The 26,086-nt window shown below is 33.7% G+C and overlaps 1 protein-coding gene across 4 annotated transcripts in view; it reads left to right on the forward strand.

The window, feature by feature from the left end:
- Nucleotides 1-26,086, forward strand: part of LOC129753496 (potassium voltage-gated channel protein Shal) — a 784,223-nt gene that overhangs the window by 334,762 nt on the left and 423,375 nt on the right. The window contains exon 1 of one of the 4 annotated variants that reach the window (XM_055749314.1): nt 12,423-12,441. The exons of the other annotated variants lie outside the window; for them this stretch is intronic. The gene's annotated coding sequence lies outside the window, so the exon portion shown is untranslated. Of the gene's footprint in view, nt 1-12,422; nt 12,442-26,086 lie in introns of those variants that run through there. 4 annotated transcript variants of the gene reach the window in all.

The raw sequence follows: 26,086 nt of genomic DNA on the forward strand, positions 1-26,086 counted from the left end.
ATATAAATTTTCTGAAAATTTTTGGACCCAGAATTTATTTAAAATCAAATCTTTTGAAAGTGGACTTTTTTTAAAGATCGCGCTTGCGGAATCTCTGAACATGAATTTTTTTAGTCAGCTCCATACAAAAGTTTGTTCTGCACATCCTAATCTACCATTTGGAGGGTGAGCCCCCAGATTCCCAGAAGTAATGCAATTTTGGGACACCCTACTATACATAACTTAAATATTTTTTAAATTCAGGATTTCAAGAAATCAATAATGGAATAAGTTCAAAGGTCAGCTTGAAAAAAAAAAATCTTAGAAAAATTGAACCCAAAAATGAAAGGCTAGTTGATTTTGTCTGTTTTTGTTCAAAGTCCCTAGATATTTTTTTTTGTATGTTTTATTTATCGAGGGATTAACCAGATGTTTTCACCCTCGTCCCTAGATATGACTCTTTCAGTGGGACACACATCGCCGAAGGATTTCCAGTTTGGAAACTTGAGAATCAGAAACAATAAGCCCGTCAAAGTGCCTCAGATGGACGGATAGGTCTCAGCTTCGAAGGAAAGAAAGTGCAATCGCCGAAAATAGCACCTACAGAGAATCGGGAAAGCCTTGATAAAACTTATAGCAAAATGGTTGACTGATGGCAGACTATGGGTTGGTGGCTCGAGGGGAATCCGAGACGTAATCAAAAGGCTGAAAGATGGTGGAAAATGTGGTGCGAATAAGTTACATAATTCATTCCATTCATGCGAGTGGCACTTAAAAGCTTTCGGGATTTTCTTCTGCAGCCTCGGAGTAAAACAAGAGAGAAAGACAAAACGGAGCATCTGGTAGTGGTTCACAAGGAGGGACGACGACAGGGAAGATCAGTTACTCTTCCTAGTCAGCTAGCTAGCTGTGGGTTGATTTTGGGTTCCACCGGAAAACAGCCTAAATTTTTCTGGTGCGAAATCCATCAAAAAACTTTTCCCCTGAAATGGCACGATGGCTAAAATGTGCGACACGTGACAGCCGGCGTGAAGTTGTTGTTGTGGAATTTCGCCGAAATTCCACGGATGACACGCTGAGTTGAGCTGATGGGTCCCAGCAAAGATCGCCGGGCTTTTCCAACGAATGTTGCTGGCTGGCTGGGTTGAAATAACACAATGGAAAAATACGGAGTAAATCGGTTCGGTTAAAGTTCACTTTCGGTTGCGTTTAACTTTCATAATTTGGTAATTCGCGGCGTTACAGTGTTGAAAAGTTAACAATTCAAAATTAACAAAAGTGCTACTTTTTGATACTGTTCTCAATGTCGAAAAGTACAATCCTTTGATCAGAAATACTCAGTCATTTTCATAAATCATAAATCTTAAAATGCGCTTTGTGCAGGATAATTGAAGAATTTTCAAGGTAATTATTCGAATTTGAATTAAATTTTGTATGCAACTCCTAGAAAAACTCGATTTTATAAGCCCTCGACGTTATTATCTAATTTAGCATGCCTCTTTGGATATATGTATGACTCATGCCGAAAAAAATCCACTTTTTGCTACTCGTTTCGTTAAAAACTAAGTATTGTGAATTATAACTAATATCACATAAATCTCACATCAACATGATCGAACATCTTCAATACCTACCTGTTAAAAAATTATTGTGTCTAGATAATTTTGGACACGAGAAAAAAACTCTTCTGTCACATTCCACCGTGACGTGAAATCGCTTTTCCAGACTTTTCTGAACTATTATCAACTAGAAGTCAACCAATTTACTTGAAAATAAAAAAAAATAGTAGCAAATGATCTTAAAATGAATTTTCTTCAAAATGAATGGTCATTGAAAAAAATTAAGTTGTTTTTGTTGTGATCGATTGCTTTTGTGACGTGAATTCACGCTAGAATTGATAATTTTTCACTTTCGTACATAACACTTTGATTTCCTGTTCTCTCTGTTGAAATAGGATATCGTTGTCTTCGAATGAGTTGTAGAGAAAACAATTACCCACAATTTGATGTGCGTATCTTCTCGATTTAACAACAAGTAACGAAGTTATGTCTTTTTAAGGCTGTGACGTTAATTCAGTTTAAACAGACTGAATTTACGTCACGAATTATAAAGTTATTCTGAACCATTCTTCAGGGACTTCAAATTTTATGTGCATTTTAAAAGTGATATTTTTTTATTCCGACTTTTACAATTATAAATTTGAAGTATCTTTTCCTAATCCTTATTTTGATTGGCACCTAAATAGCAACATATTGAGGGACCGCATACGTTAAAATTACTATTGTTTTTCAACTATTGCTCGATTTGTAAAAAACCAACCATCTGAAGGGTCAAAACAGCTTCAGAGCATATTTCTCTTATATAATTCAACAAAAAAAATCAAATTTTGTGACGTGAATTCTCTCATTCGTACTGTTGTAATTCAGCTAGATTTCAACCGATTTCTATAAAATTTAGTGTTTCAGAATCGTCTCAACATTGTCAAAGCAGTTCTTCTTTTTATTTAAGAAAGTGTCAGAGTTCATAAATTTGAAAAAAAACCCTTTTTTTGTGGCGTGAATTCACTCATTTGTGGCTGTTTTTGTCCGCTTTTCAAAACAACCACATTGGATATAGAAACATCTTTTTTCTTCACAATGAAGCAGTATTTGTTGGCTTCAAAGCGTTTTGAAAAATTTACTTAATCAAAATAATCCATGTATTTTAATTTACTATTTTGTAAAAGTTATTATGCAAAAATTACCTTGAATTATCAAAATTACCTTGAATTATCAAAATTACCTTGAACTATCAAAATTATTGACATGTTTGAGATTTTTTGATACGTGAAAGGTAAAATCCATAAATAAAAAATTGTTGAAAAAATAAGAAATAAAAGTTTGGTTGTAATTATTGAAAGCATTTAGTTAGAATTTAGCATTGAACTTTCCAAAGATAAGTATAAAAATCCCGATCGATTCAAAATAGATGATTTAAAATAATTTAAAACGTTTATAAATTTACAAGCGCAGGTTTTGTAGTTTAAAATTTCAAGCTCTGAATATTTTATTGCCGTCAGTAAAAATATGTTGTCCTGAATGGACGAATGTTTTTCCTTTTAAAAATTAAGATTCATATACAAAATTTTAGAAACGAAAAACAAAGCAAAAAAAATTAAAAATTTTAAAAGGATAAAAATGAACATGCTTATAACATAAACATTAAAGTTATTAAATAGATTGACCATAGAATTTGGTAAACTTATTTGTTAATTTAAAACAATCGGTGAATTTTTTTTAATCAAAACAGAATATAACGATGAATTTAATACGATTTTTGAAACATTTTAAATAATTTTTTTTAAAAAAATTTCGAATAATTTTGAAAACTTATTTATAAAATTTAATTTATTATTCAAGGAAACGTTATATTCTGTGCTTATGTATTTCTGACAGATATATTTGAATGATTCGTGCGCCCTGAACTTGATTCTAATGTCTATCACCTCTAGTTTTGGTGATATGATGTTTACAATTCAATCTCAATCTGATTTTAGTGAACTAATCATTGATAACTGAAAGCTAACAAACTCACATGAAAGAGAATTGATTCTGAATTTGTTTGTTATACAAAGAATAGTATTCTGTCTATAGATATTCTGATTTCAGAAAACTAATGATCTGAAAATGTTTTATTTTCCAGTTTTTAGAATTTCGAATGAAATCATTACCAAGTATTTCTAAAAAAGGTTTTATTTCGTTTAAAAAATTTGTAGATGTCCACAAAATTAATTGATTTTCATTTATAAAGTTATATAAAATTCACTTTTGTATAAAACTTTAAAGATAAGTAACATTCCCGTATTTTAAAGAATGAGGAAAAGTAAACTAAATATAAACTTCTTTAAACTTAACTCACGAAAGTCATAATAACTTGCGGTCTTTGAGAAAGTTGAAAACTGATTTCAACCTTTATTTGATTTTTCTTTGTTATGTTTTACAAAAATAAAAAAGTGCCGATTTTTTCATATGATTTTGACCTATTTTTCAAATGTTATTTGAAAAACATTGCATATTTGGATTCAGGGCACCCAAACTTATAAAAATTAGCTGCACCTCGAAAAAATGTGAATTTTGCAGCCTTGTGTACCTTAAGGGGGGGGTAGGGTCTAACATTTCCAAAAAATCGATTTTTTTTATTTTTCTATTTTCTTGTTGTAAAACATTTCAAGAATGTTTTGTCAAATTTTCAAGTCAATTGAAGCAAAACTGTAGAAGTTATATGCCTTTATCTCCTCCTATCTAATACTGCAAGAAAGCAAGAGCAACTCTGCTTTAGATGGCGAAAACAGTGATTTGCGAAATTTTATAAGTGTTTTTGTTTGCATAAAATAAGTGTGAAATAGTGTGTGGATTTTAATGAAATTAGTGTCAATAGTTAGATGAGTAACGCAAGGATCAGGATAAGTAGAAGTTTAAACCCACTTTCAATTATTTTGAATTCTTTTCGTTGATTTATTATCAGCAGTATCAAGCAAGAATCGATGGAAATCTGTTCATAGCTTGTGCTGCTGGAGCGTTTTTTTTTTGCTTTGTTCTCCACACACAATTGGTCTCAGCCAAGCGAGCAAGTGCGTCCAACGGGTCGGTCGTTCGTAGGTAGGAACAATGGGTGTGTGCAAGAAATGTGGATTGCAACTGAAATGCTCGGACCAACCTTTGACCTGTTGGTGTGGATCGGTTTTTCACGCCGCTTGCACCAACTTGCAAAGATCGGTTTCGAGATTGGTAATTGATAATGTTAATCTGCAGTACAGATGTGATGATTGTTCATCTAGCTTGGGTAATAAGGAAGAAAATAATGTGGTTTCTGTGATCAGCTCTGCTGAAAGCGAGGCAGGAGCGGTAGCAAATGCGTCGGTTTCGGTAGAGAAGATGCAAAATGACATTATTAATCAATTGAGTAACAAAATTGATAGCGCTACAGCACAAATCCAATGCGATATGCAAAAAATAATTGATGAAAAAATTAATAGTTTCCGTACCTCAATTGATAATAAATTAGCAGAACTTGATAATAGAGTTAAATCATTTGTTGGAAAAAATAACAATTTAGTACCTATAAACAGAAAAAGAATTTTTTCTTCCAGGATAACTAAATCAGATTCAATTTTTGATCCAAGAAAGAAAACTTTGATTTTAAATGATAAAAATGATTCGCCAGTACAAGTTGATGCAAGAAATAATGAATTAGATGATGAAGTTTTCATAGAAAATCCTACAATGTCTTACGCGGCTGTAGTTAAAAGGAAAACATCTTTTAGAAAAAAATCAAAATCAGGTAATCGTAAAAGTCGTCCGGTTATTGTAATAAAACCTGCTGAATCTTCTCAGGACTGTGAGGGTACACGGAAGTTTTTGAAAGAAAAACTCAATCCAAAAATACACAAAATCAACAATTTTCGAAATGGCAGAGATGGATCGATTATTGTAGAATGTGCAACTGATGAAAATGTCGAGATTGTGAAAGATGGGATTGATAAAGATCTGGGAGATGAATACTCAGTTGTTATTCCCTCTCCAGCGAGGCCAAGATTAAAAGTTTTGGGAATGAGTGAACAATATTCTAATGAAAAATTTATTCAGATCCTTAAGGATCAAAATGAGCTGACAATTGATTATGTAAAAGTTATAAAAAGTTATGAAAATCCTCGCTTCAAACATAATAAATTTAATTTGATTATTGAGGTTGACTTAGCAACTTACAAAAATTTGAAAGCATTGAAACGTATCAACATTGAATGGGATTCATGTTTAGTGTTTGATGCTATAGGTGTCGTGAGGTGTTTCCACTGTGGAGAATTTAATCATAAAAGCACAGATTGTAAGAATAAAGAAAGATGTTCTAAATGTGGAGAGTTTCATAAAACTTCAGATTGCTCAGCGGATCAATCTAATTGTATAAACTGTTTAAAAATGAATTCTGAGCGAAATATGAAATTAAAGACGGATCATGCAGCATACAGCCTGGATTGTCCAGTTTATAAGCGACTTAGACAAAGTAGGAGAGATAAATTTAACTTCAACGAATAGCAACCAGCCAAAAATGGTAGTTGCAAGATTTCTGAAATAGTTTACTTAAATATAAATGGAATAGCTACCAATTATGCAGCCTTGAAACATTTAGTTAAATCAATTAATCCGCAATTGATTTTTATCACTGAAACGCATGTTAAAGTGGCAGAGGCCTACGACCAGTACAGTCTCTCAGGATATAACGTAGCTTATTGTTTATCACATTCAAGTCATACTGGGGGTGTGGCTATTTACTTTAAAGCATCGATTGTTTTAAAAACTTGTGTGAACGAATCTATTGAAAATAATTGGTTTTTGGGCGTTAGAATCAGCAAAGGCATAAAACCGGGAAACTATGGGTTGTTGTACCATTCGCCAAACTCTAGTGACCAGCGTTTTTTAGATATCTTTGAAAAATGGATGGATGGGTTTTTAGATGCAAGTAAATTAAACTTAATTGCGGGCGATTTCAATATAAACTGGTTGGTCGAAAATGATTCTAAACATTTGAAGCGGATAATAGAATACCTCAATTTAAAGCAAACAGTCCATGATTTTACACGGATTTCCAACAACAGTAGAACTTTAATCGACCATGTATTCAGTAATTTTTCCTCGGTTCAGTCTAGAACTGAAACTGATTTAAAAATAACAGACCATGAAACGATAATTATAAGTATTCTTGATGATTTAGTGGAATCGGATAGTACTGTTAGAATGTGGTGTTGGAAAAAATATTCTCAGCAAGCATTATCGGAGCTTGTAGCAAGAAGCTTAGATTATCAGACATTTGATGGTTGTTTGGATCAAAAGGCAGCTGTTATTACTGACATAATGAAAACGTGTACAAATGAGCTTGTAACTGAAAAAAATGTAGAAGTTTCAAATTCGAATAGTTGGTACAATATAGAACTTTGGCGACTAAAACGCAAAAGAGACAGACTTTATAAAAAGTTCTGCAGATCTAATTGCGTAATTACATGGAATCAGTATACAATGGTGAGAAATCTTTATTCAAGGTCTTTGAAAAGAACTAGAAGTGAATATATTCAGAAGAAAATAGATCACAATAAACATAACAGCAAGGAATTATGGAAAATTTTGAAAAAATTAATGAATGCTCAGAGTAATTCAACAAAAGTAGTCACTTTTGAAGGAGTCGAAGAAGAATCTGATAATGTTATTGCCACTAAATTTAACAAGTATTTTATCGAAAGTGTCTCTATCATCAACCAGAGCATTGATGAAGTCAGTGAACCTGGTGAACTTAATTTTCAAGTTGATAGTAAATTAGAAGTCTTTAAAGCTATAAGTTATATTGAATTAAAAAAGATTTGTTTTTCACTACAAAAATCAGCTGGAATTGACAATGTAACTGCAAAAAATCTTCAGGATTGCTTTCATGTAATCGGAGAACCTCTGTTGAATCTTATAAATGAATCATTAGAGACCGGACACGTGCCGCAAGTTTGGAAGGAATCTCTCGTGATTCCTATTCCGAAAATCCATGGAACGATTAAATCTGAAGAGTTTCGCCCAATCAATATGTTGCATACACTAGAAAAACTTTTAGAGCTAGTTGTAAAAGAACAGTTGATGAAATATTTGAATAGTTATCAATTACTTATTCCAGAACAATCAGGATATCGAGAGAAACACTCGTGTGAAACTGCATTAAATCTTGTTTTAGCAAAATGGAAACAATATTTCGAAAATAAAGAACCAATTATTACTGTATTTTTAGATTTAAAACGTGCTTTTGAAACTATTTCTAGACCATTGTTATTGAAAACTTTGAAACAATTTGGGATTTGTGGTAATGTGCTTAAATGGTTTAGCAGTTACTTATGTAACAGAACTCAAAAAACCTCTTATAATAATTGCATATCGAAAACATTGGAAAACTCGCTTGGTGTGCCTCAGGGAAGTGTACTAGGTTCCATTTTATTTATAATGTACATAAATGATCTAAAACGGGTTTTACGATTTTGTGATATTAATCTTTTTGCTGACGATACTGTTTTGTTTATTGCTGAACGAGACGTGGCTAAAGCTTTATTACATCTGAATGAAGATTTGCATACTCTTGTGAATTGGCTCAAATTTAAAAAATTAAAATTGAATATTAGTAAAACAAAGTATATGATAATTTCGTCACGATTTGAGCTTTCCGATGTTAATGTTAACCTAGATGGAGAGCCGATTGATCGCGTTAGTGAAATTAAATATCTTGGTGTGACGATTGACGATAAGTTAACGTTCAAAAATCATATTGACAATGTTATCAAAAAAATTGCAAAGAAATATGGAGTATTGTGCCGATTGAAAAATGACTTAACAATTGCCAGTAAAATTCAGTTGTATAAATCTATCATTGCACCACACATTGATTTCTGTTCATCTATTCTTTTTCTAGCTAATGAAATTCAGTTGTCACGATTGCAGCGCTTACAAAATAAAATAATGCGTTTGATTTTGAAATGTAGTCGATACACTTCCTCCCGTTTCATGCTGGACGCTCTACAATGGTTATCTGTTAAACAAAGAATTAAATATTTGACAATGGTGTTCATTTACAAAATAGTCAATAATCTATTGCCACCGTATTTAAGTAACCGAATAGTTAGAGGAAGTGATATCCATAGATACAACACTAGAAATGCATCGGAAGTGAGAACACCCACTTTTATTCTTAGTGCAACTCAAAATTCGCTGTATTATAAAGGTATTAGAGACTTTAATTTGCTACCGCGAGAAATTAAATGTGCTCATAACTTGGCTGAGTTCAAAAAACTTTGTATTTCTCACATAAAAGTAGAATAGAATTTTAAAAAGTAGATAATAAGGGAAGATTGTAATATTTGACGTAATTGCCATGTGATCGTAGTAGAATAGACAAGCAAATCATTGTTTTCGTCCGATGATGATGATGATATTTGTTTTGATTTTTGAATATTTTTTTTTGGCCTTCTGCCATCTGTAGAGTAGAGTAAAAATAAAGAGAAAGTCTGCACACGTTTGAGCCACGCGCGCGGAATAAAGTTAGAAAATAATAATTCAGTATATATATGAAGTGCATTGCAAGCACAAAACAGAAATCGGTCCGTTTTTATTTGCTTACTGATTCTGTAAGAATAATCAATGAATAAATTATCTTAAAGATAACTCGACCAGCTCAAGTCTGTGCAGGGGAATGAGGTGGGACCATCATCATCATCATCATTTAAGAGCAAAAACTTCAAACGCGTTTTTCTCGAAAGCACATTTTTAAAGTCAGAGGACATCGTCATTTGAAAACTACTTATCCGATTCTTTTCAAATTTGGAACATATTTTCTATATATAAAATGTCAGACCCCAACGTTTTTCTTTTTAGATTTTTTTATTTTGGGGAGATTTTACAGGTGAAAAATGGCGGATTTTTAAGTGAAAAATCGTAGTTTTTACTTTAAACAGCCTCAAAAATTTCATAAAAATATTTTTAAGTTAAATAAAAACGTTGGGGTCCAGAAAAACATCTATTAAAAATATTTTGCTCTGATTTTTTGACTTCAGATGATTCTGTGCTGAGATACAGTGTCCACCGCAAATCCTGTTTTCTAAAAGGTATCCTCGAAAATGCTCCGTCACCGGCTCATTTTTCAATATTTTTCTACGAAAAAATTACTAAATGTTCTTTTAACAATGCTTTGTATAATGCAAAAAATTTAAATACATTTGTTTGAACGATAGTTCCAGAAAAAAATCGTGAAAATTGTGTTTTTTATACCCGTTAGACCCTACCCCCCCCGAAAATCGCGAAATCGTTAAAAATTGTCAAATCAACCGTGTGTAGCGTTCTCAAACGTTTCCGTGAGATGCGTACTATAGATCGCCAGGTTCATACCAAGCGTTATAGTGGACCTAAGAATCAGAAACTGCATTTGAAGGTGTTGAGAACGATCAAGGAAAACACAGGGTAGTCGGACTATGACATTGCCAAGAAATTCAACGCCGAGCGGTGCACCGTCAGCAGAATTCGTCTACGCGAAGGAATACGATCCTATCGGACCAGTAAGCAACCAAACCGGACATTGAAGCAAAATTTAGTAGCCAAAGGACGTGCCCGCAAGTTATACAAGAAGATTCCAACGAAGTTCGACGGATGCATCCTCATGGATGACGAAACGTACGTGAAGATGGATTTTGGGCAGCTATCTGGCCAAAAATTATGTAAAGCCACTGCAGTGGTGCACTGCACTGGTCATGGTGATGTCCCCGGCAACTTCAAATACGTTTTTGCTAATAAGTTTGCAAGAAAGTGTTTGATCTGGCAAGGTATTTGCAGCTGCGGACGAAAAATTCCGGTTTTTGTGGAAACAAGACCATGGACTCCGAAATTTACAAGGAGGAATGCCTGAAAAACTTTTGTTTTCGTACATTAGATCTCACAAAGGACTAGTTAAGTTTTCGCCAGATTTGGCAAGCTGCCACTACAGCTAGGAGGTTCTACAGTGGTATTGGGCCAACGGGTGGATTTTGTCGAAAAGGACATCAACCCACCCAACTGCCCTCAGTTCCGCCCTATCGAAAAATTTTGGGCAATTGTCATGCAGAAGATGAAGAAGAATGGTAGGACGACTCGGGAAGCAACAGAGATGAAGAGATTGTGGAACAAAATGGCCGCTGAGGTCAGCGAATAGGGTGTTCAAACTATAATGAGTTATACTCAACCAAAAGTTCGAAAATTCATCAAAACAACATCGGAATAATTTTTTTATTATTTTTCCTTTAAAGTGCAATGAAAACCCTACATTTCAAGTAAAAACATTTTTATTTTGTTTACATAGCTCCGAGATAGACCCGTTTTAATGCGTCCAGATTTGTAGTGATCCATGCTTTAAGATGCTTCCCATCATATCTTCGAAAGTTGTTCACTTAGAGTGAGGTAAAAGGAATCTCTACGAGGAAACATGAAGTTTCATTGCGATCCCATGTTATATTGTTTTCGTTTTTTTAAAGGAGGGGTTTGGTCAGTTTGGTGACAAATGTTATCAGAATCATTTAAGATGTGGAGTTGAACATGAAGAACAAGAAAAACAAAAATAAAGTTGAGACACAAATTTTTTTCTCGATGAAATTATCTTATCGGCTTATAATTTATATAGATATAAACCATTTTTTTTAAGGATCAAAGTTATAAGTTTTAAAGTAATGGATACTATGTTTCAGATTTTTTTTGGTAGTTCTGTTGACTATCGTGAGTATCAAACACCTGAATGGATTTTGCCGTTAAAATTATTGGTTTCAAATTTTGAACTTGATTCGTTACACTTCCTAATAGAACCATATTATGAAAATTGAATTATTGAAATGCTAATCAAAATCGAAATTTAAAAATTGAAAATTTCAATTCATGCATGTTAATTTAATGTCTTATGCCTTGAAAAAAGGATTAAATGCCAACTTCCTGACATGTTTGCTTACACTTATTTTTAAATACCTTTGGGATCAAGTCATTTACTAACTTCGTACTAACGTAAGTTCATATCTTAAACTGAAATATAACTTGAAAAAATCTCCATGGGGAAGGTTATACATCACAATTTTTTTAGTCCCACGAAAACGCTTCTTTTTCATGTACGGGTTCATGTATCGATCGAACTTTTGCAGTATATAAACATGAAATAACACGCTGTCAGAAAGTGCAAAAAACGACGATCTGCAAAAATTTTCCAAAAAGTGATCAAGTATCCCCGATCTCCCATATGTATATTAATATATTCATGTGATTTGCGATTTTCTTTAAATTTTGCAAATTTCCACCCTGTTTGAGGTTTTGTTATCGGCTTTCGATCTTAATAAATGATCAATTACTTTTTCATTCTTCATCCGACGTGTCGAATATAAATTAATTCAAAATCCAGGAAACAAAATTGAATTAGGCATAGAAATGTGAATATATTTTGTTTTGATCAAAGTTCAAAAAGATGATTATTTACTTGACGAGTAAAGATCTTGAACCTCCACAAAATAAAAATGACATTGGGCCTCAAAGTGTTCAATGCTGCATTTTTTAAATTAAAAAATAAGCTTAATCATGCATTGCTTGTTAGTCTTTCGTTCCACATTAAAATCACAATCCTCTCCATCGATTGAAATAATGAAATTATATCCATTCAACCGTAAACTTCAAAGTAGACGAAATCACTTTCGTTGGTTTTGGTTTGAACTGCACTCAAGTAAAACTTCACAGAATTGTTCAATAAGCAATTCCATACACTTTCTGCCAACGAAAATAAAAACTAATCTAATTATGCATTCCTATTCTTATCCGTTTCAGGTAACTTCGGAACTCAGCGAAAAACATTCCAAATACTCCATTGAAAGGGGCCGCAAATGTACTGCTAGAATCTGATGAAAGCATTCCGGTGAGCATATTGTCATGTTAATGAATTTTTTTTCCCTTGGTTGAATTAACGATGGCGCAGAGAGAAGAAATCGACAGGTCTCTTTGAATGCCTCAAAATGTCATTACAAAGAGATCTGGAACAAGGTGGTGGTGCTAAATGCGTGTCACGAGAATGTTACGCTTGGAATAAAAAAATACGTATCCCCCACTCTACTTAGGATACCTTTTCTACATCCTACATCCCATCCGCTGCTCTACAATGACTTTTCAACCATGTATCGTCGTAGCTTTTATCAGCATCATTCGCTTTCTTAGTTGATGTTTCTTGTTTTTCCTTTCCCCGAAATGAAGCCGAGCAAAGCGCCTCTCTGTCATTTCTTTTGTAATTTGAACCACGTAATCACGTGGATGTCTAGCGCTGACTGCGGGCTGGAATTTTAATAAGAGCATATTTTTAACATTCGAGCAACTCTTACGTCAGTTCTACGATGTGCCTCCAAGTCAGCCAGCCAAGAGCTACCGCACGGGGACAACAGGGCAAGCAAGGACACACGAGCCGGCCAAGAAAGCAAACCCAACAAATCGAATCGAAGCGTTTTGTCGCTATTTTTTTTCCTATTCGAAAGCAGGGTTGTTTTGGTGGCTCCGCTCTGAAACGGTTGTGGAAAGTTAGGGGCACTTCTTGGTAGATGGAGTGTGGGCTGGGCACCACCCTTTGAAGTGAAAAAGAAGTTTGGAAAATATCAAGAAAATGCTCTCGGTGGAACGCCATGATTGGAAATGTAAATTCAAGAGCGAGGAAAGCTTTTCATGATGGTAGCCTCTTTTGATGTACACTAGGACGTGCTGGCGGAAAATGGGACATAATGTGTGTACACGAATGTCGAATCCGATATTTTTAGATAAAAAAAAATCCCAGAAAAGAGGTAGCAGCCTCACATCACTTTTGAAATAAGAATAACACAAAACTACACAAAATGATGAGGTTATTTTTTTTTTTTTTTTGAATCAAATGAATCCATTAAATCATTCAACCAAGTAGGCTCACAACACAATAGATTGTTTTTTTTTTTTATTAAAACGATATTTAAAATGCACAAAGCTCTCTCATTTTCAACTGGCATCATAAAATTGCACATCAAAACAAATTTAAAATGTATAGGGGAGGCAGAGTGGGGAGACTTGATCTCTAGGGTGATTTGATCTCTCAGCAATATCTCGTAACTGATTTTTTTTTTACAAAAATCAAATATTCAGGTCAAATAAGCCAAATGGAGCAAACTTCAATAAAAATTAAAAAAAAATATATTTTGAGTTATTGAACTCTGAATTAAAAATTTAACAAAATGCAACAAGATCTTTTTGCAATGTTTCAAAATAAGGTTGCCAGAATTTTTTCAGTACGTATCCGGGCCGGACAAACCGAGCAAATTTTATATCAAAACCTGGCAAAGTCTGGGCATTTGAAATCAAAAGTTACGATCATATATCCAGGCAAATTTCAAGAAAAAAATCGAAAAAAAACTGGCAACCTTATTTTAAAATATTTCTACAACATACAAAAATGCCACAAATTAAGAGAAATAAAGATCTCATTACTTTATACTTCGACTTTGCTTGATTTTTGATAAAGACCTCTAAGCTTTTTGAATAAATTAAAAAAAGTATTAAAATTCTACAAGAAATATCGTAAAACAGTGGAAGAAGAATCAAAAATAGCTCAGAAAAACAGCGCCAAATTGACCTGAAACATTTTTTTTCTGTAATTCGAAGTAATTGCCATAGTTCAAAGCAACCCATAGAAAATAAAGTTTAAAATAGAATATGAAAGAGTCACAAAAATGTCTACTTTGAATTTTAAAATGTTCACACCATTCTGACAATTCTGTCTGAGAATTGTAAAAAGTTTGCCAATAAAAGAATTATGACTGCTACTCAATTTTGGAGGATGTCACTTTTCACGTCTATTCCAAACATATTTACACATTCCAAGTTTGAATTCAAAATTCAAACAATACAGAAAATTGCACGTTAGAAATAATAAATCGTACTCTTAAAATGCAGTATTTTTGTTTGCAAGAAGTTGTAAAAAGGAATTTAAGTTCCATTGTGATTTTTCTTTATTTCCTTAAAAATTCCAAAAAAAATTGGGTGTTCCCAAATTCCAGGACACGACTTTAAAATCCGAGTAGCTCCGGAATTCAGTTTATTGAACCAAATTTACACACATTTATAAAGATTTCAAATGGGTGAGTTCGTTCCTTTTTGATTTTATTTTCAATGTCGTTTCCATGTCCCCAATCAACAAAGTTTCAAAAAATGGATTTGTGAAAAGTGATTTGGTTTATTTTTTTCAATCGTTGGAATGGGTTGATATTGAATTTGGAAAGAACATAGAAGAGCATTTTTGTACATGCGCTGGTGGTTTATCTAGGTATAGGCTGTTTTCCTTTAAAATTTTTGTTTCCCCGTGGTTATCATAGCTTGCTTTGCTGCGATCGTATGAGCTATTCGCTATTTGTTGTTTGAAACCAAATATGAAGTGGACGATAAAGCTGTTACTTTCCATTAGGTATATGAACCTGGAAAATAAAATTGTGATTAGAAGAATTTAAATTACGCTACGGCAGTGATCAAGCCGATTCAAGAGACTGTGGCTGTGAAGGATGAAGCTGTGCTGCTGCCGTTTATGAAGATTCTAATATCCTCGGTTTCACCTAACTAGCGAGAACTTGCACTAGCACTAACTTACACCAGAATGTTCATAAATGTTAAATAGTAATGATCACTTTGCAATCTTTCTTGAAAACAGTTGTGCAAGTTCTTGTTCCCTGATCTTCAGTGAAGTGGCATGTCTCGATCACCCGTGAAAAAATCAAATTGAGAAGAAAATTGACAAAATCTCATTCCAAAAGAAAAATATGTTTGTTTACTTTTTTTTAACATCACAATATCTTAGGCTAGCGTTAGGATCCTTTTATTTTTGGTAAAAGTAAATGGTGGGAAATACCGACACCAGATAGCAATGTAATCTTTTGCGTAAAATTGTTAGATTTTTGCACTAAGTGCCCTGTCTGTTTGTCTGTGCTATAACCATGGTCGATGACACGAGATGATGGTACAAAGAATTCAAAGTTAATTATTGTAAAATTAGTGTAAATTTTTGTAAAAATAACTTTTGGATTTTTGTGTAACCTTATTTTCAACCGTTGAAAGAAGAATGTCAAGGTCCAATATCAAGGAGCATTGAAATATCTTAGCGTCTATCCTTCCAATGAAAAAATATTAAATAAACACGGGAACGTATGGTAGTGTTGCCCACGTTTCTTCCTCCCTTGTGTTCCAGTCAGAGGGGCTAGGTGTCCTGATAAATCAGGATTTTGTTATTACATATAAACTGCAGACCAGCCAAGATTCTGCTCGCCTCAGTACATACATTAAGACGTGTACTGTACCTGTATTTCGCCTTTATTTATGTAATTTAAGTAGAATTTGTGGCTTCCTAAAAATCCTGATTTTTTTCTTCATGTTGTACTGATTTTTGACAAAACGACCTAGCATCCCTGGTTCCAGTTGTCTTTGCGTCCAATACTGCACAGTGGGCTCGGCCGTGTCAAAATGAGTAGTTAATGTATTTTTAATACTCACCGGGATGCTGACAAGATCTGGCTGTGTAGGTATCATAAGCAAAATTACTTGTACTACAACAAAGCTCTCGAGCTGGATGCCGTGTTATCCCCAGACATTGCTCCTCTTATTACAGTAATTCGTTTTTCGTGAGAGGTATCATTAATTAAAACGTTATTCCTGTTCATATTTAGTGTATTAGAGCTAAGTCAGAATTCAAGAAGGGTCTATTGGCGGAGCTTACAGATTAGGAACGGCATCATAATTACAAGTAAAGTTAGTGTTTTGGAATCATAATACGGAAAACACATTATAATTCACATTGTATCAAAATTTTAAGATTGTATCTTACGTTACATGATCAAATAAATAAATTAATAAATAAATACGTTTCCATGATTATAAAATGTTTGCAATATTAACGTTAGAAGCATATTTGTTAAAATTTACTGTGCTTTGTGTGTTCGTTCTTCTGTGGGTGGAAATGAGGTTTTTCTGTACAGAAATCCAAAATATTGCTGTTTAAATTGAATCAATTGAAAAACTATAATTTTATAAATACTTTACCTAAATACTACATGATTCGGATTATTGTGCACCATCGTCCCTGGTCATTATTGGCATCGGATATTGCGCCTTTACTCGCTCTTGAAAATAAATATTTAAAGAACAGAGAAAAAATGAGTAAACCGCATTTTTTTGAAAATAACTCTTACAAAAGATTTAGCGGCATCATTGTGAAAGTACACATCCCTGACTGACACAGTATCTAAACAATTCCAATGTGTCGTCATAGATATGAATCAAAACGAATAAATTCTTATTATTCAAAAACTTACCGTCGATTGAACTCTAGCTTAGAAAACTTTAGTAAATATCGGAAATTCAAACAAACTGTCAGGTTCCAAGGCATAACATAATTGGAAAATTCCTCTTATTATCACGACGATTTCTGCACATAATAATCAGTATGCGCATCTCACTTTATTCCAGAAACTGTCAAGCACATACAGTGGGCGAAATAAGAATAGTACCACTATGTGTTTTGCCTGTTAAAATATAAATGATTGAAAAACACCAAATTTCTTCTATAATATGTATTGAATTGTTTAACGAATGAATCAAGCATAAGTTTACTTTTTTGGACGTTGCAATTGGCGTTGATGACCAAAAATATGGAAAAAAAAGGGTGCGAAATAAGAATAGAACCACTTGTGTTTTTCAACAAAACAAAATTATTTCTAGGAATTTACTGTGTAGAAGTGAATAATAATGCTTCTACGAATTATTTGAATAATCAAAAATTGTAATTTTGTAATCTAATTTAATATTCGGTCTGTATGACAGCAGTCAAAGACTTCAAATAAATTAATAAATTTCCAAATTTTGTAGGCTTCTGAAAATTTTCAAGTAGAAACTTCCGGGGTTCAACATCAGTTCAGAATAAATGAATGAGAAGAACGAACTCACCAATTGTTGAAGTAGTAAGTTTGTTTTCTTTTGAAGCGAATCATTCAACGATGTCACCTGCTGGAGGTGGACGAAATCAACGGCAAATCTAGTCGGGCGTAAACAATGAAACATGCAATCATTGATCACTATGCATTATCCATTAATTCTAGAAAAAATCACAATTTTACAATAAAAAACTACTTAAACTTCAAAAATTTAATTTTCACCGCGACGGAGCAAAAAAAAACACGTGTAATACCAACAAACCTTCGCTTACTTCTTCCTTACAGAGAAAAAGGGATGAGTTGCAACAAACTTTATGTTCAATAAAAAATCGAATAAAATTTACAATTTTTGATATATTTGTGATGACATAACGTATAAAGCAGCTACTGCAGTCATTTTTAGTTTTATTCTAATTGAATTTTACAGTTTTTTCCGTCAATTTTTGTTAAGTCTTAAGGTGCTGCAAAAATTCTACTTGCCGAAATCATAAAAATTAACAGTGTTGGTATAGGATAAAAGAGCAATATAAAGTTTGTATGTGATATCATTTAGCCGATCCTTCATACAGGGTAAAGTTTTCTACGACGAAAAATGTTATAAGTTGTACATCTGTCTGTACATTAATTTTCTATGAGAATCAAAATTTTAAAAACTCTCTCACAATATGAGAAACTATATCATCATCATTAATTGATAACCTTATTAAATTATACTAAAATAAAAATTTAATAGGTGTTGGGGTATGCAAATTTTGCATCTAACCCTGCTGTTGCATGATGCCCCGTTGGACGGTATCATACCATATGTTGTCTTTTCAGCCATTTCGTCAAACGACTGTAGGCGCATTTAGGAACACTTTCCCTAACTCTCTATATGGGTTAGGGGTTTTAGTATCCTTGAAAAATATACGCTTTAGTGTTCACCAGTTGGAAAATCGCTTCAGAGAAACATGAAGTTTCGTTTCCTATATAGGATGTCAATGAAACTTCATGTTTCTTTAAAGCATATGCGTGTTTGATCGCTCTTTTTCATAAAATGGAAATATTCTACGTAATTTTTGAGTAAATCTTCAAAAATTCACCCACCATGCGTTCGTAGTGACGGAGTGCGGTTGAGTTGTACCCATCATGGATAGGAATAGGTACAATAATCCAAAAGCAGAGCTCAGCAAACGTTGAGGGCCAAAGTCAAAGGTCGAAACCATTCCGGGCTCGATTCCATCGATGATGGTTTTGGCTTCAATTGGCAAAGTCACTCTCCCTTTTTGTCGACCGACTAAACGCGCGCGGTCCTTGTTGTTTTCTCGCAGAGGATAGTACCTAGTGATGTCTTTAACGGAATTTGATCCGGGCCAATGGCCCATTTCATTCAGTTCTGGCTCATTAGAATAAGATGGAACCGGAGCCAGAGTGTGAATAATAAGCAGCATGATCCGAGGGATCACTGTTTGACATCAATTACCAATCAGCATATTCAAACTGTATACATATCATTGGACCTCCCTTCGCCCGCTCGATGAGTGAATATTCGAGTGCTGAGCTCGTTGCGAAACCAAACAACGACGCCGCCATTTCGAATCAATGTGATCCGACAAAAAGAGGAATGGAATTGTCCCACTATGTATTGGCAATTTAGATACCTACCTACTACTCGGGACGGATTATGCGTAGTGAAAATTTATCGAGTGGAATTGCAAATGAAGTGCCAAATGATTGTTCAGATTGTCGAAGGGACTTCATTATAGCAGGGATGGTACTAAAGATGTCAATGGAAAAATAAAAATATAACAATCTGTTGCTGATCCCTGACCTGGTAGAAATTGAATATCCTAAATCTTTTCGATATTTTTCATCTGAACTTTTCTAAGCATTTCAGTTATAATAAAACTGATAACTGAGATATTTCTATCTGCAGTTTGATATGGTATCCCTCTATTTGATTTTGGTTGAATTTTTGTTATATTTAGAACAACTAGCCTCGTAAAGAAGAATTTTTTTTCGTCTTAAATATTCCTACAGAAAATGTGCTGTTTCGTTTCAGCTTTCACAGTATCTCAGTATACCTGTCTATTGTATTATCTATATATATAAAAATGAATGTTTGTCTGTCTGTCTGTTCCCTATAGACTCGGAAACTACCGAACCGATCACCGTGAAACTTGGCATCTGAGGGTTTCTGGGGCCGGGGATGGTTTCTATAATAGTTATAAACTGCTCCGATTTCAAGGAAAGGGGGCTCCCATACAAAATTTGTAGTTTTTCGAAACAAATTAAAGTCATGACATCCATTTTCTCGAGATTTTTTTTTCCTTTGGGCGGTTTGTTTTTCGTCTCCCTGGTCGAGGCGTCGCGAACATACGTCGCGAGAAGATAGCAACCATGACATAGCATACTGATCAGTGAAAATATTTTGGCGCGTATTTCTCAACCAAGCATATTTTCAATGCAAGGCGTGGCGATATGAAGCCTTGATGTGATTTTTTTCTACTTGATGTGACCCAGACCCAGATTGACATTTTGCCGATCGAATAGAACATATACCTACATTTTTTTTTGTCAAAATCTAATTGAAATTGAAATGTAATTGAAAAGTCATGGCATAGATTTTTTTTTCTTTGAGGGAGTTGTTTATCGTCTCTATGGTCAAGGTGGTCAAGCTAACGTCGTCGCAAGTGGATAGTAACCAAAGCTACTGTTCATTGATCGCTGGAAAAATTTAACAATTAGGCGTCTGTTTCTCAATCAAGTACCTATATTTCTTATGCACGTGACGGCGATATGCAACCTAGATGTGTTTTTTCTTGATTAATTGTACACAGTACGTGAACATAAATGACGCCTAGATATGACACGGATTGGTATTTTATCGGTCGAGTCAAAACCAATTGAAAGATTTGCAAAAATACTTCCATATTCAGTTCGTGTTAATGTAGCATTTGTTGTCGAAAAATTATAAATTTAGTTCTGATGCTAATGAAATAATGAAATGACACTTTGCGGACAATTGAAAAAAAAACAAACAGTAAAGAATTTACATACAATTTTTTAACCCATTTCGCCTACAAGTTATTTTTGAATCATATTGATAACAGAATATGGAGTAGATGTTTTCTACAGAGGTAGATCGGAAACATTTTGTTGAACATGTATAAATGTACTTAGCTGAAGTTTTATCAAGCGCCATTTAAATTTAAAGAAGATTAAAATATCCGATCCGACACATAAACTGATCAAGAGCATTTTCTTTAAATTAGATAAGATAGGACTGAAGTGTGCATAAGTGAAAGGTATCAGTGAAATAAACTGATTTTTATTGACCAAAATTGAGAAAATTTATTTTCCGAAAGAATTTTCATTCAAGGAACACTAGAGCATGTTCAAACGTTCGACTTTTCTCTGTACCAAAAAAAAAATTATGTTTTCTTCTAGAAATTGTTACTTTGGCCCATAGACACAACTGAAACGAATTTAGAAATGAAAATGGGAGCTTTTTATTCTACCAATAGCAATTCAAGTACGTACTTAACATAAAAAAGTGTTTTTGTGTTACTTGGCTGAATAAAAGAGACTTTTGATCCGCTTCTTTTTTGAAAAGTGAGACTTTAGAACTGATATTCAACTGGAAGCAACATTTTTATGAGAAATTTTTAGTATACCCTTAAAGTATTAAAAACAATATTCCCTCCTGTCAACTTACACGGTTGGGCAAAGGCAAACGTCGAACTTTTAAGAAATTCATCTTCAAAATTATGCAATATGTTGGAAAGATTCGGAATATTGAAACTGAAGCGGATATTTAAAATTCTAAAATGTCTTTGTAAATGAAGGTCATTTGCTTTGAACAGCATTCGTTAAAAGAGAAGTAACAAACATAAATTTATACTGCTGGAATACTGCAGATATATCAATGAAACTTGATAAAACAAACAAAAAGAAATATGTATTAAATCCATTTTAAAACCATAACTCTGATGCATCTGAAAATAAGCTTTGCATTTACACTTGCCCCAATATACGGGAAAAATTTAAACATAGAAATTTGATTTTGCCAACATTTTTGAATATTTGATTTTTAAAGAGAAAATAAAAAACGATGCGAATTTATTTAGTGATGCAACTGATATTTTTTTAAATATTTATATTTTTTGCTTTAATAAATTTATTCAAAAAAAAAATTGCACTGTATAAAATGGTTAATTTTCATACCATGATAAGTGATGTTTGGGAAAACTTCAAGCTATAATGTCTCATGTCCATGAGTTTGGCATATGGCGAAACATTTTTTTAAAATAATTTTGGCGCAAAAAAAATAGATATTCATACTGCTTCGAAGGGCGAGGATTGTGAAAAAAACTATTTGAAAATCCTTTTCATCGTTTTTTTTTTCAAATTTCTATAGCTTATTTTTTTACTCCAAAAAATACACCACCTTAAGGGGGGGTAGGGTCTAACGGGTATAAAAAACACCATTTTCACGATTTTTTTCTAGAGCTATCGTTCAAACAAATGTATTCAAATATTTTGCATTATACAAAGCATTGTTAAAAGAACATTTAGTATTTTTTTCGTAGAAAAATATTGAAAAATGAGCCGGTGACGAAGCACTTTCGAGGATGCCTTTTAGAAAACAGGATTTGCGGTGGACACTGTATCTCAGCACAGAATCATCTGAAGTCAAAAAATCAGAGCAAAATATTTTTAATAGATATTTTTCTGGACCCCAACGTTTTTATTTAACTTAAAAATATTTTTATGAAATTTTTGTGGCTGTTTGAAGTAAAAACTACGATTTTTCACGAAAAAATCCGCCATTTTTCACCTGTAAAATCTCCCCAAAGTAAAAAAAACAAAAAACAAAAACGTTGGGGTCTGGTATTTTATATGTAGAAAATATGTTCCAAATTTGAAAAGAATCGGATAAGACGTTTTCAAATGACGATGTCCACGGGCTTTAAAAATGTGCTTTCGAGAAAAAACGCGTTTGAAGTTTCTGCTCTTGCTTTCTTGCAGTATTAGATAGGAGGAGATAAAGGCCTATAATTTCTACAGTTTTGCTTCAATTGACTTGAAAATTTGACACAACATTCTTGAAATGTTTTACAATAAGAAAATAAAAAAATAAAAAAATCGATTTTTTGAAAGTGTTAGACCCTACCCCCCCCTTAAGCTCATCAGTAGCTGGAAGTGCTCATAATCCAGAATATAAGGAAAAAACTGCCCCGATTCACGCTATTGATCGGTTTTCAAAACTCTATCTCCATAAAGTACAATATGCAATAAATTACAATATTCGAATCTTTTTCTTTCTATTAGAAATTCATGTAAACTCGAGCCAGGTAAATCAGCCTACCTTCTTCAAGCAGTGTGGGACAAAATTGGAAAAGATGGAGGAGCTCCCATGTAAGTTTAAGATGAAGAGCTTTTCAAAGAAGGGACCATATTTTAAAAGAGGGTTTTTTTTTGCGTACGGATATTTGGCATAACTCAAAAATAGATGTGACAATGTTTTTATGAAAGTTCGTAACTTCCCACTGTGGGAAAAAGGTGGAAAATCCACAAATTTTTACATTATTTTTACATTGCTTTTGAAAATCTAAATTTGAATAAATGTTTACAAATTACATTTATTTTTGGAAGGTGTAGCAAAGCGCACCGGGTCAGCTAGTCATGCATAAAGAAAAGCCTTCACTTGAGTCTCGCTGAGCTTATAAACTCTTACAATGAAAACAAGCATTGTTTCCAGGGCAGATTCTTGGAAAGAAAATTTACAACATTGTGAGAACACAAAGTCTGGCTGCAGGCTTCATTTTCTACTCACCAACCGCAATCGAAAATTTATTACAAAAGTCCTGACCAGAGATAACATTTGGGCCAAAAATGATCATGAGCTGCATAAACAATTTTCCCACTTTTGTTTTTCTTGGCCTGATAATCTACCGGAAGCCAATTGGTGTCGAACCGCTCGGAAAACTTTCTGTGGTATTTTCTATCTCTGATGGGCATGTAACACAGTTAGATACGTGCCGGTTAACTTTTTGATGATTTACGGAAGGAAAATTTGAGCCACCCCAGACTTCTCCGGTTCCGGTAAAATAAAGGGAGAATCCTTGTCCGTCGTTGTTGTTCTGTTCTCGTCCTGGTGTATGCTTTCGTATATCTACCATGTTATATGTGGTATATTTTTCCATCTTTTACCTTTGTTGCTCGGAAGTTTAGGTTTGGATTCTGTGTTCGGTGCCCAATTTGTGATTGTATGTAGGCTTATGCTTTTCCTCTCGGCTAGAGGCGGTTGGAAAGGTCATTCGGGACGAACTCACAATCGAAGGGAAAGTTTCTTCCTCAAAACAATCCAAATTATGAACCCGGTGCTGCCCGGGAAAAAGTTTTTTTTCCCTCTCCTGAAAACATTGGGCTTCCAGTTGTTCTTTAGTCTTAGGTGTACAACCAAACGAACGTAAGAAAAATAGAGCAGCAAAGTATTTCGTGATTCAATTTTATCGGCATTTCCTTTTGCTAGTTCATATGGTTTAATCGTGTTTTTTTTATCTTAGACGGTTCAAAGTTAGGAAAATTCGTCAATATTTTGATAAATGTCTTAATATTTAATTCATTCAAAAACCGTTTTGTTTTCTGCATCGCAGATTTTTTTTTTGTTTTCTCCATTTTTATTTTAATAATCTAAGAAGAAATTATAACGTTTGTGCTTCAGACTGAGTCGATTTGGGGTCATTTTTGAATTTCTCAAACCCTGGGGTCATGAAAGCTTCGTTTCGGTTCAAAACTCATCCATGATTATTTGCAGAATTTTTAAGTAATGTTTAATATTTTTTTTTAATATAAACATTTATTTTTCATTCGAAGGCTCATTTGCTGTGAAGCCTAAGGAGCCGAGTTATGTTTTATGTTTTCCAGACGGGAATCCTTTTCCTGGTAAACGGTTCGGTTGAGACTGCATCCTAGGTGTTCCATCTTGCTATAGAAAGCTATCCTCGATCAGGTGATGTTTTATAGTGAGAAACCATCGTTGAAACTCGTAGATCAAAGCTTCAGCAATCGTACAACCGCAAGCAAACAAGATAGGATAGAAGTAGGAAAGTTTGAGAAAAGGTTGAATCAATAGGAATTAACTTTTTGATAATATAGATGCTGTTGTTCTGGAGAAGAAGACATTATATTTCTGAATAATCTTGAATCAACGACCTTATTGCCTTGGGAATGCTCATCACAATTGAATGTTGCTTGACTTTATAAAATCATACAGCAGCTTCATAAACCCAAGGTCCTGTCGGGCCAAAACATCCCGAATTGGAGTTTCAGCTATTTTCCCTTTATGTTGAAGGGCAGCTAAAAACTCCACTCTAGTATCCACATGCTGCGGGCACACCCATACGACATGGTCGATGTCATCATAAGAGTTTCCACAACCGCAAATGTTTGTGTCTGACATATTGATACGAAAAAGATGCGCATTGGATCTGTAATGGTTTGACTTAATCCGAGACATCACACGTATAAAATCTCTAGTTAAATTAAGTCCCTTGAACCAAGCTTCCGTTTTTACTTTAGGGCAGGGGTGAGCAACGTGCGGCCCGCGGGCCGCATGCGGCCCTCGAGAGGTTCTTGTGCGGCCCGCGAAGCTTTTTCAATTTTTTTTTCTTTTTTTTTTCTTCGATAGATTTTTAATTGTAATAAATACTAGTCCATACTAAACATTAAAAAAATGTATGTCAGTAACTTTATCAAATATGCCTTTGACTCAAAATTATTTGAGTACTTTTTTTAAAGCGTTTTTAGCATTTATTGTGTTCTGTTTAAAGCAAACGTGCAATATTATTAATTTGCAAAAAATATTATAGGCTTTTAAATTCATATTACATTTTTCCTTTTTATTTAATAAGCACTTAAAAATGCACAATATATGAAACTTGGACGGAAGAACAAACAATAAATTGGAAGGGTAAAGATGAATTTTCTAAGTCCGTTTCTCAAATACCAACAAAAAATGGTGAGTGGTCTTATCGACATGACTCGGCATGAGTTCTCGACAAAAATAATGGCCCTTATTCTGCGCCTCGAGTGACGTGACGATAGTAGAGTCACCCAAGTCACTCTATTCCAGCAGTCGGTTTAGGTGAGGAACGTCACTTCGGATGAACTTTGTGAGTTCTTACCCTATTCTCGTAGTCACCGTCGCATTCGGGTGACGATTTTAGGTGACAATTGTCGGTACCTTTTCAGGTGGTGACAAGATAGAAATTTAATCGAGAATTTATGTAAATCACAATGTAAGGCTCTAAATGGTTAATTATACTAATGAATGATAGTTTTGGAAATAAAATTAAGCAAATTTATTAGCAAATATGATTTTTAAATATATTGAAACTTTTTCATTGCTATCTCAAATATGTAATTTGGATTGGAATACTGAATGGAAAGTATGATCTTCTAATGAAATCCAAAATTCAGATTTAATTGAAGTTTGATTTTCGAACCGTTAAAACGATGAAATGACGAAAACTTTGGAATTCAAATATTATAGTACTTTTAATTTTATTTTCACTTTTTAATAATATGCTATGC

Source organism: Uranotaenia lowii, chromosome 3 (assembly GCF_029784155.1).
Source record: "Uranotaenia lowii strain MFRU-FL chromosome 3, ASM2978415v1, whole genome shotgun sequence".
Taxonomy (NCBI): Eukaryota; Metazoa; Arthropoda; class Insecta; order Diptera; family Culicidae; genus Uranotaenia; species Uranotaenia lowii.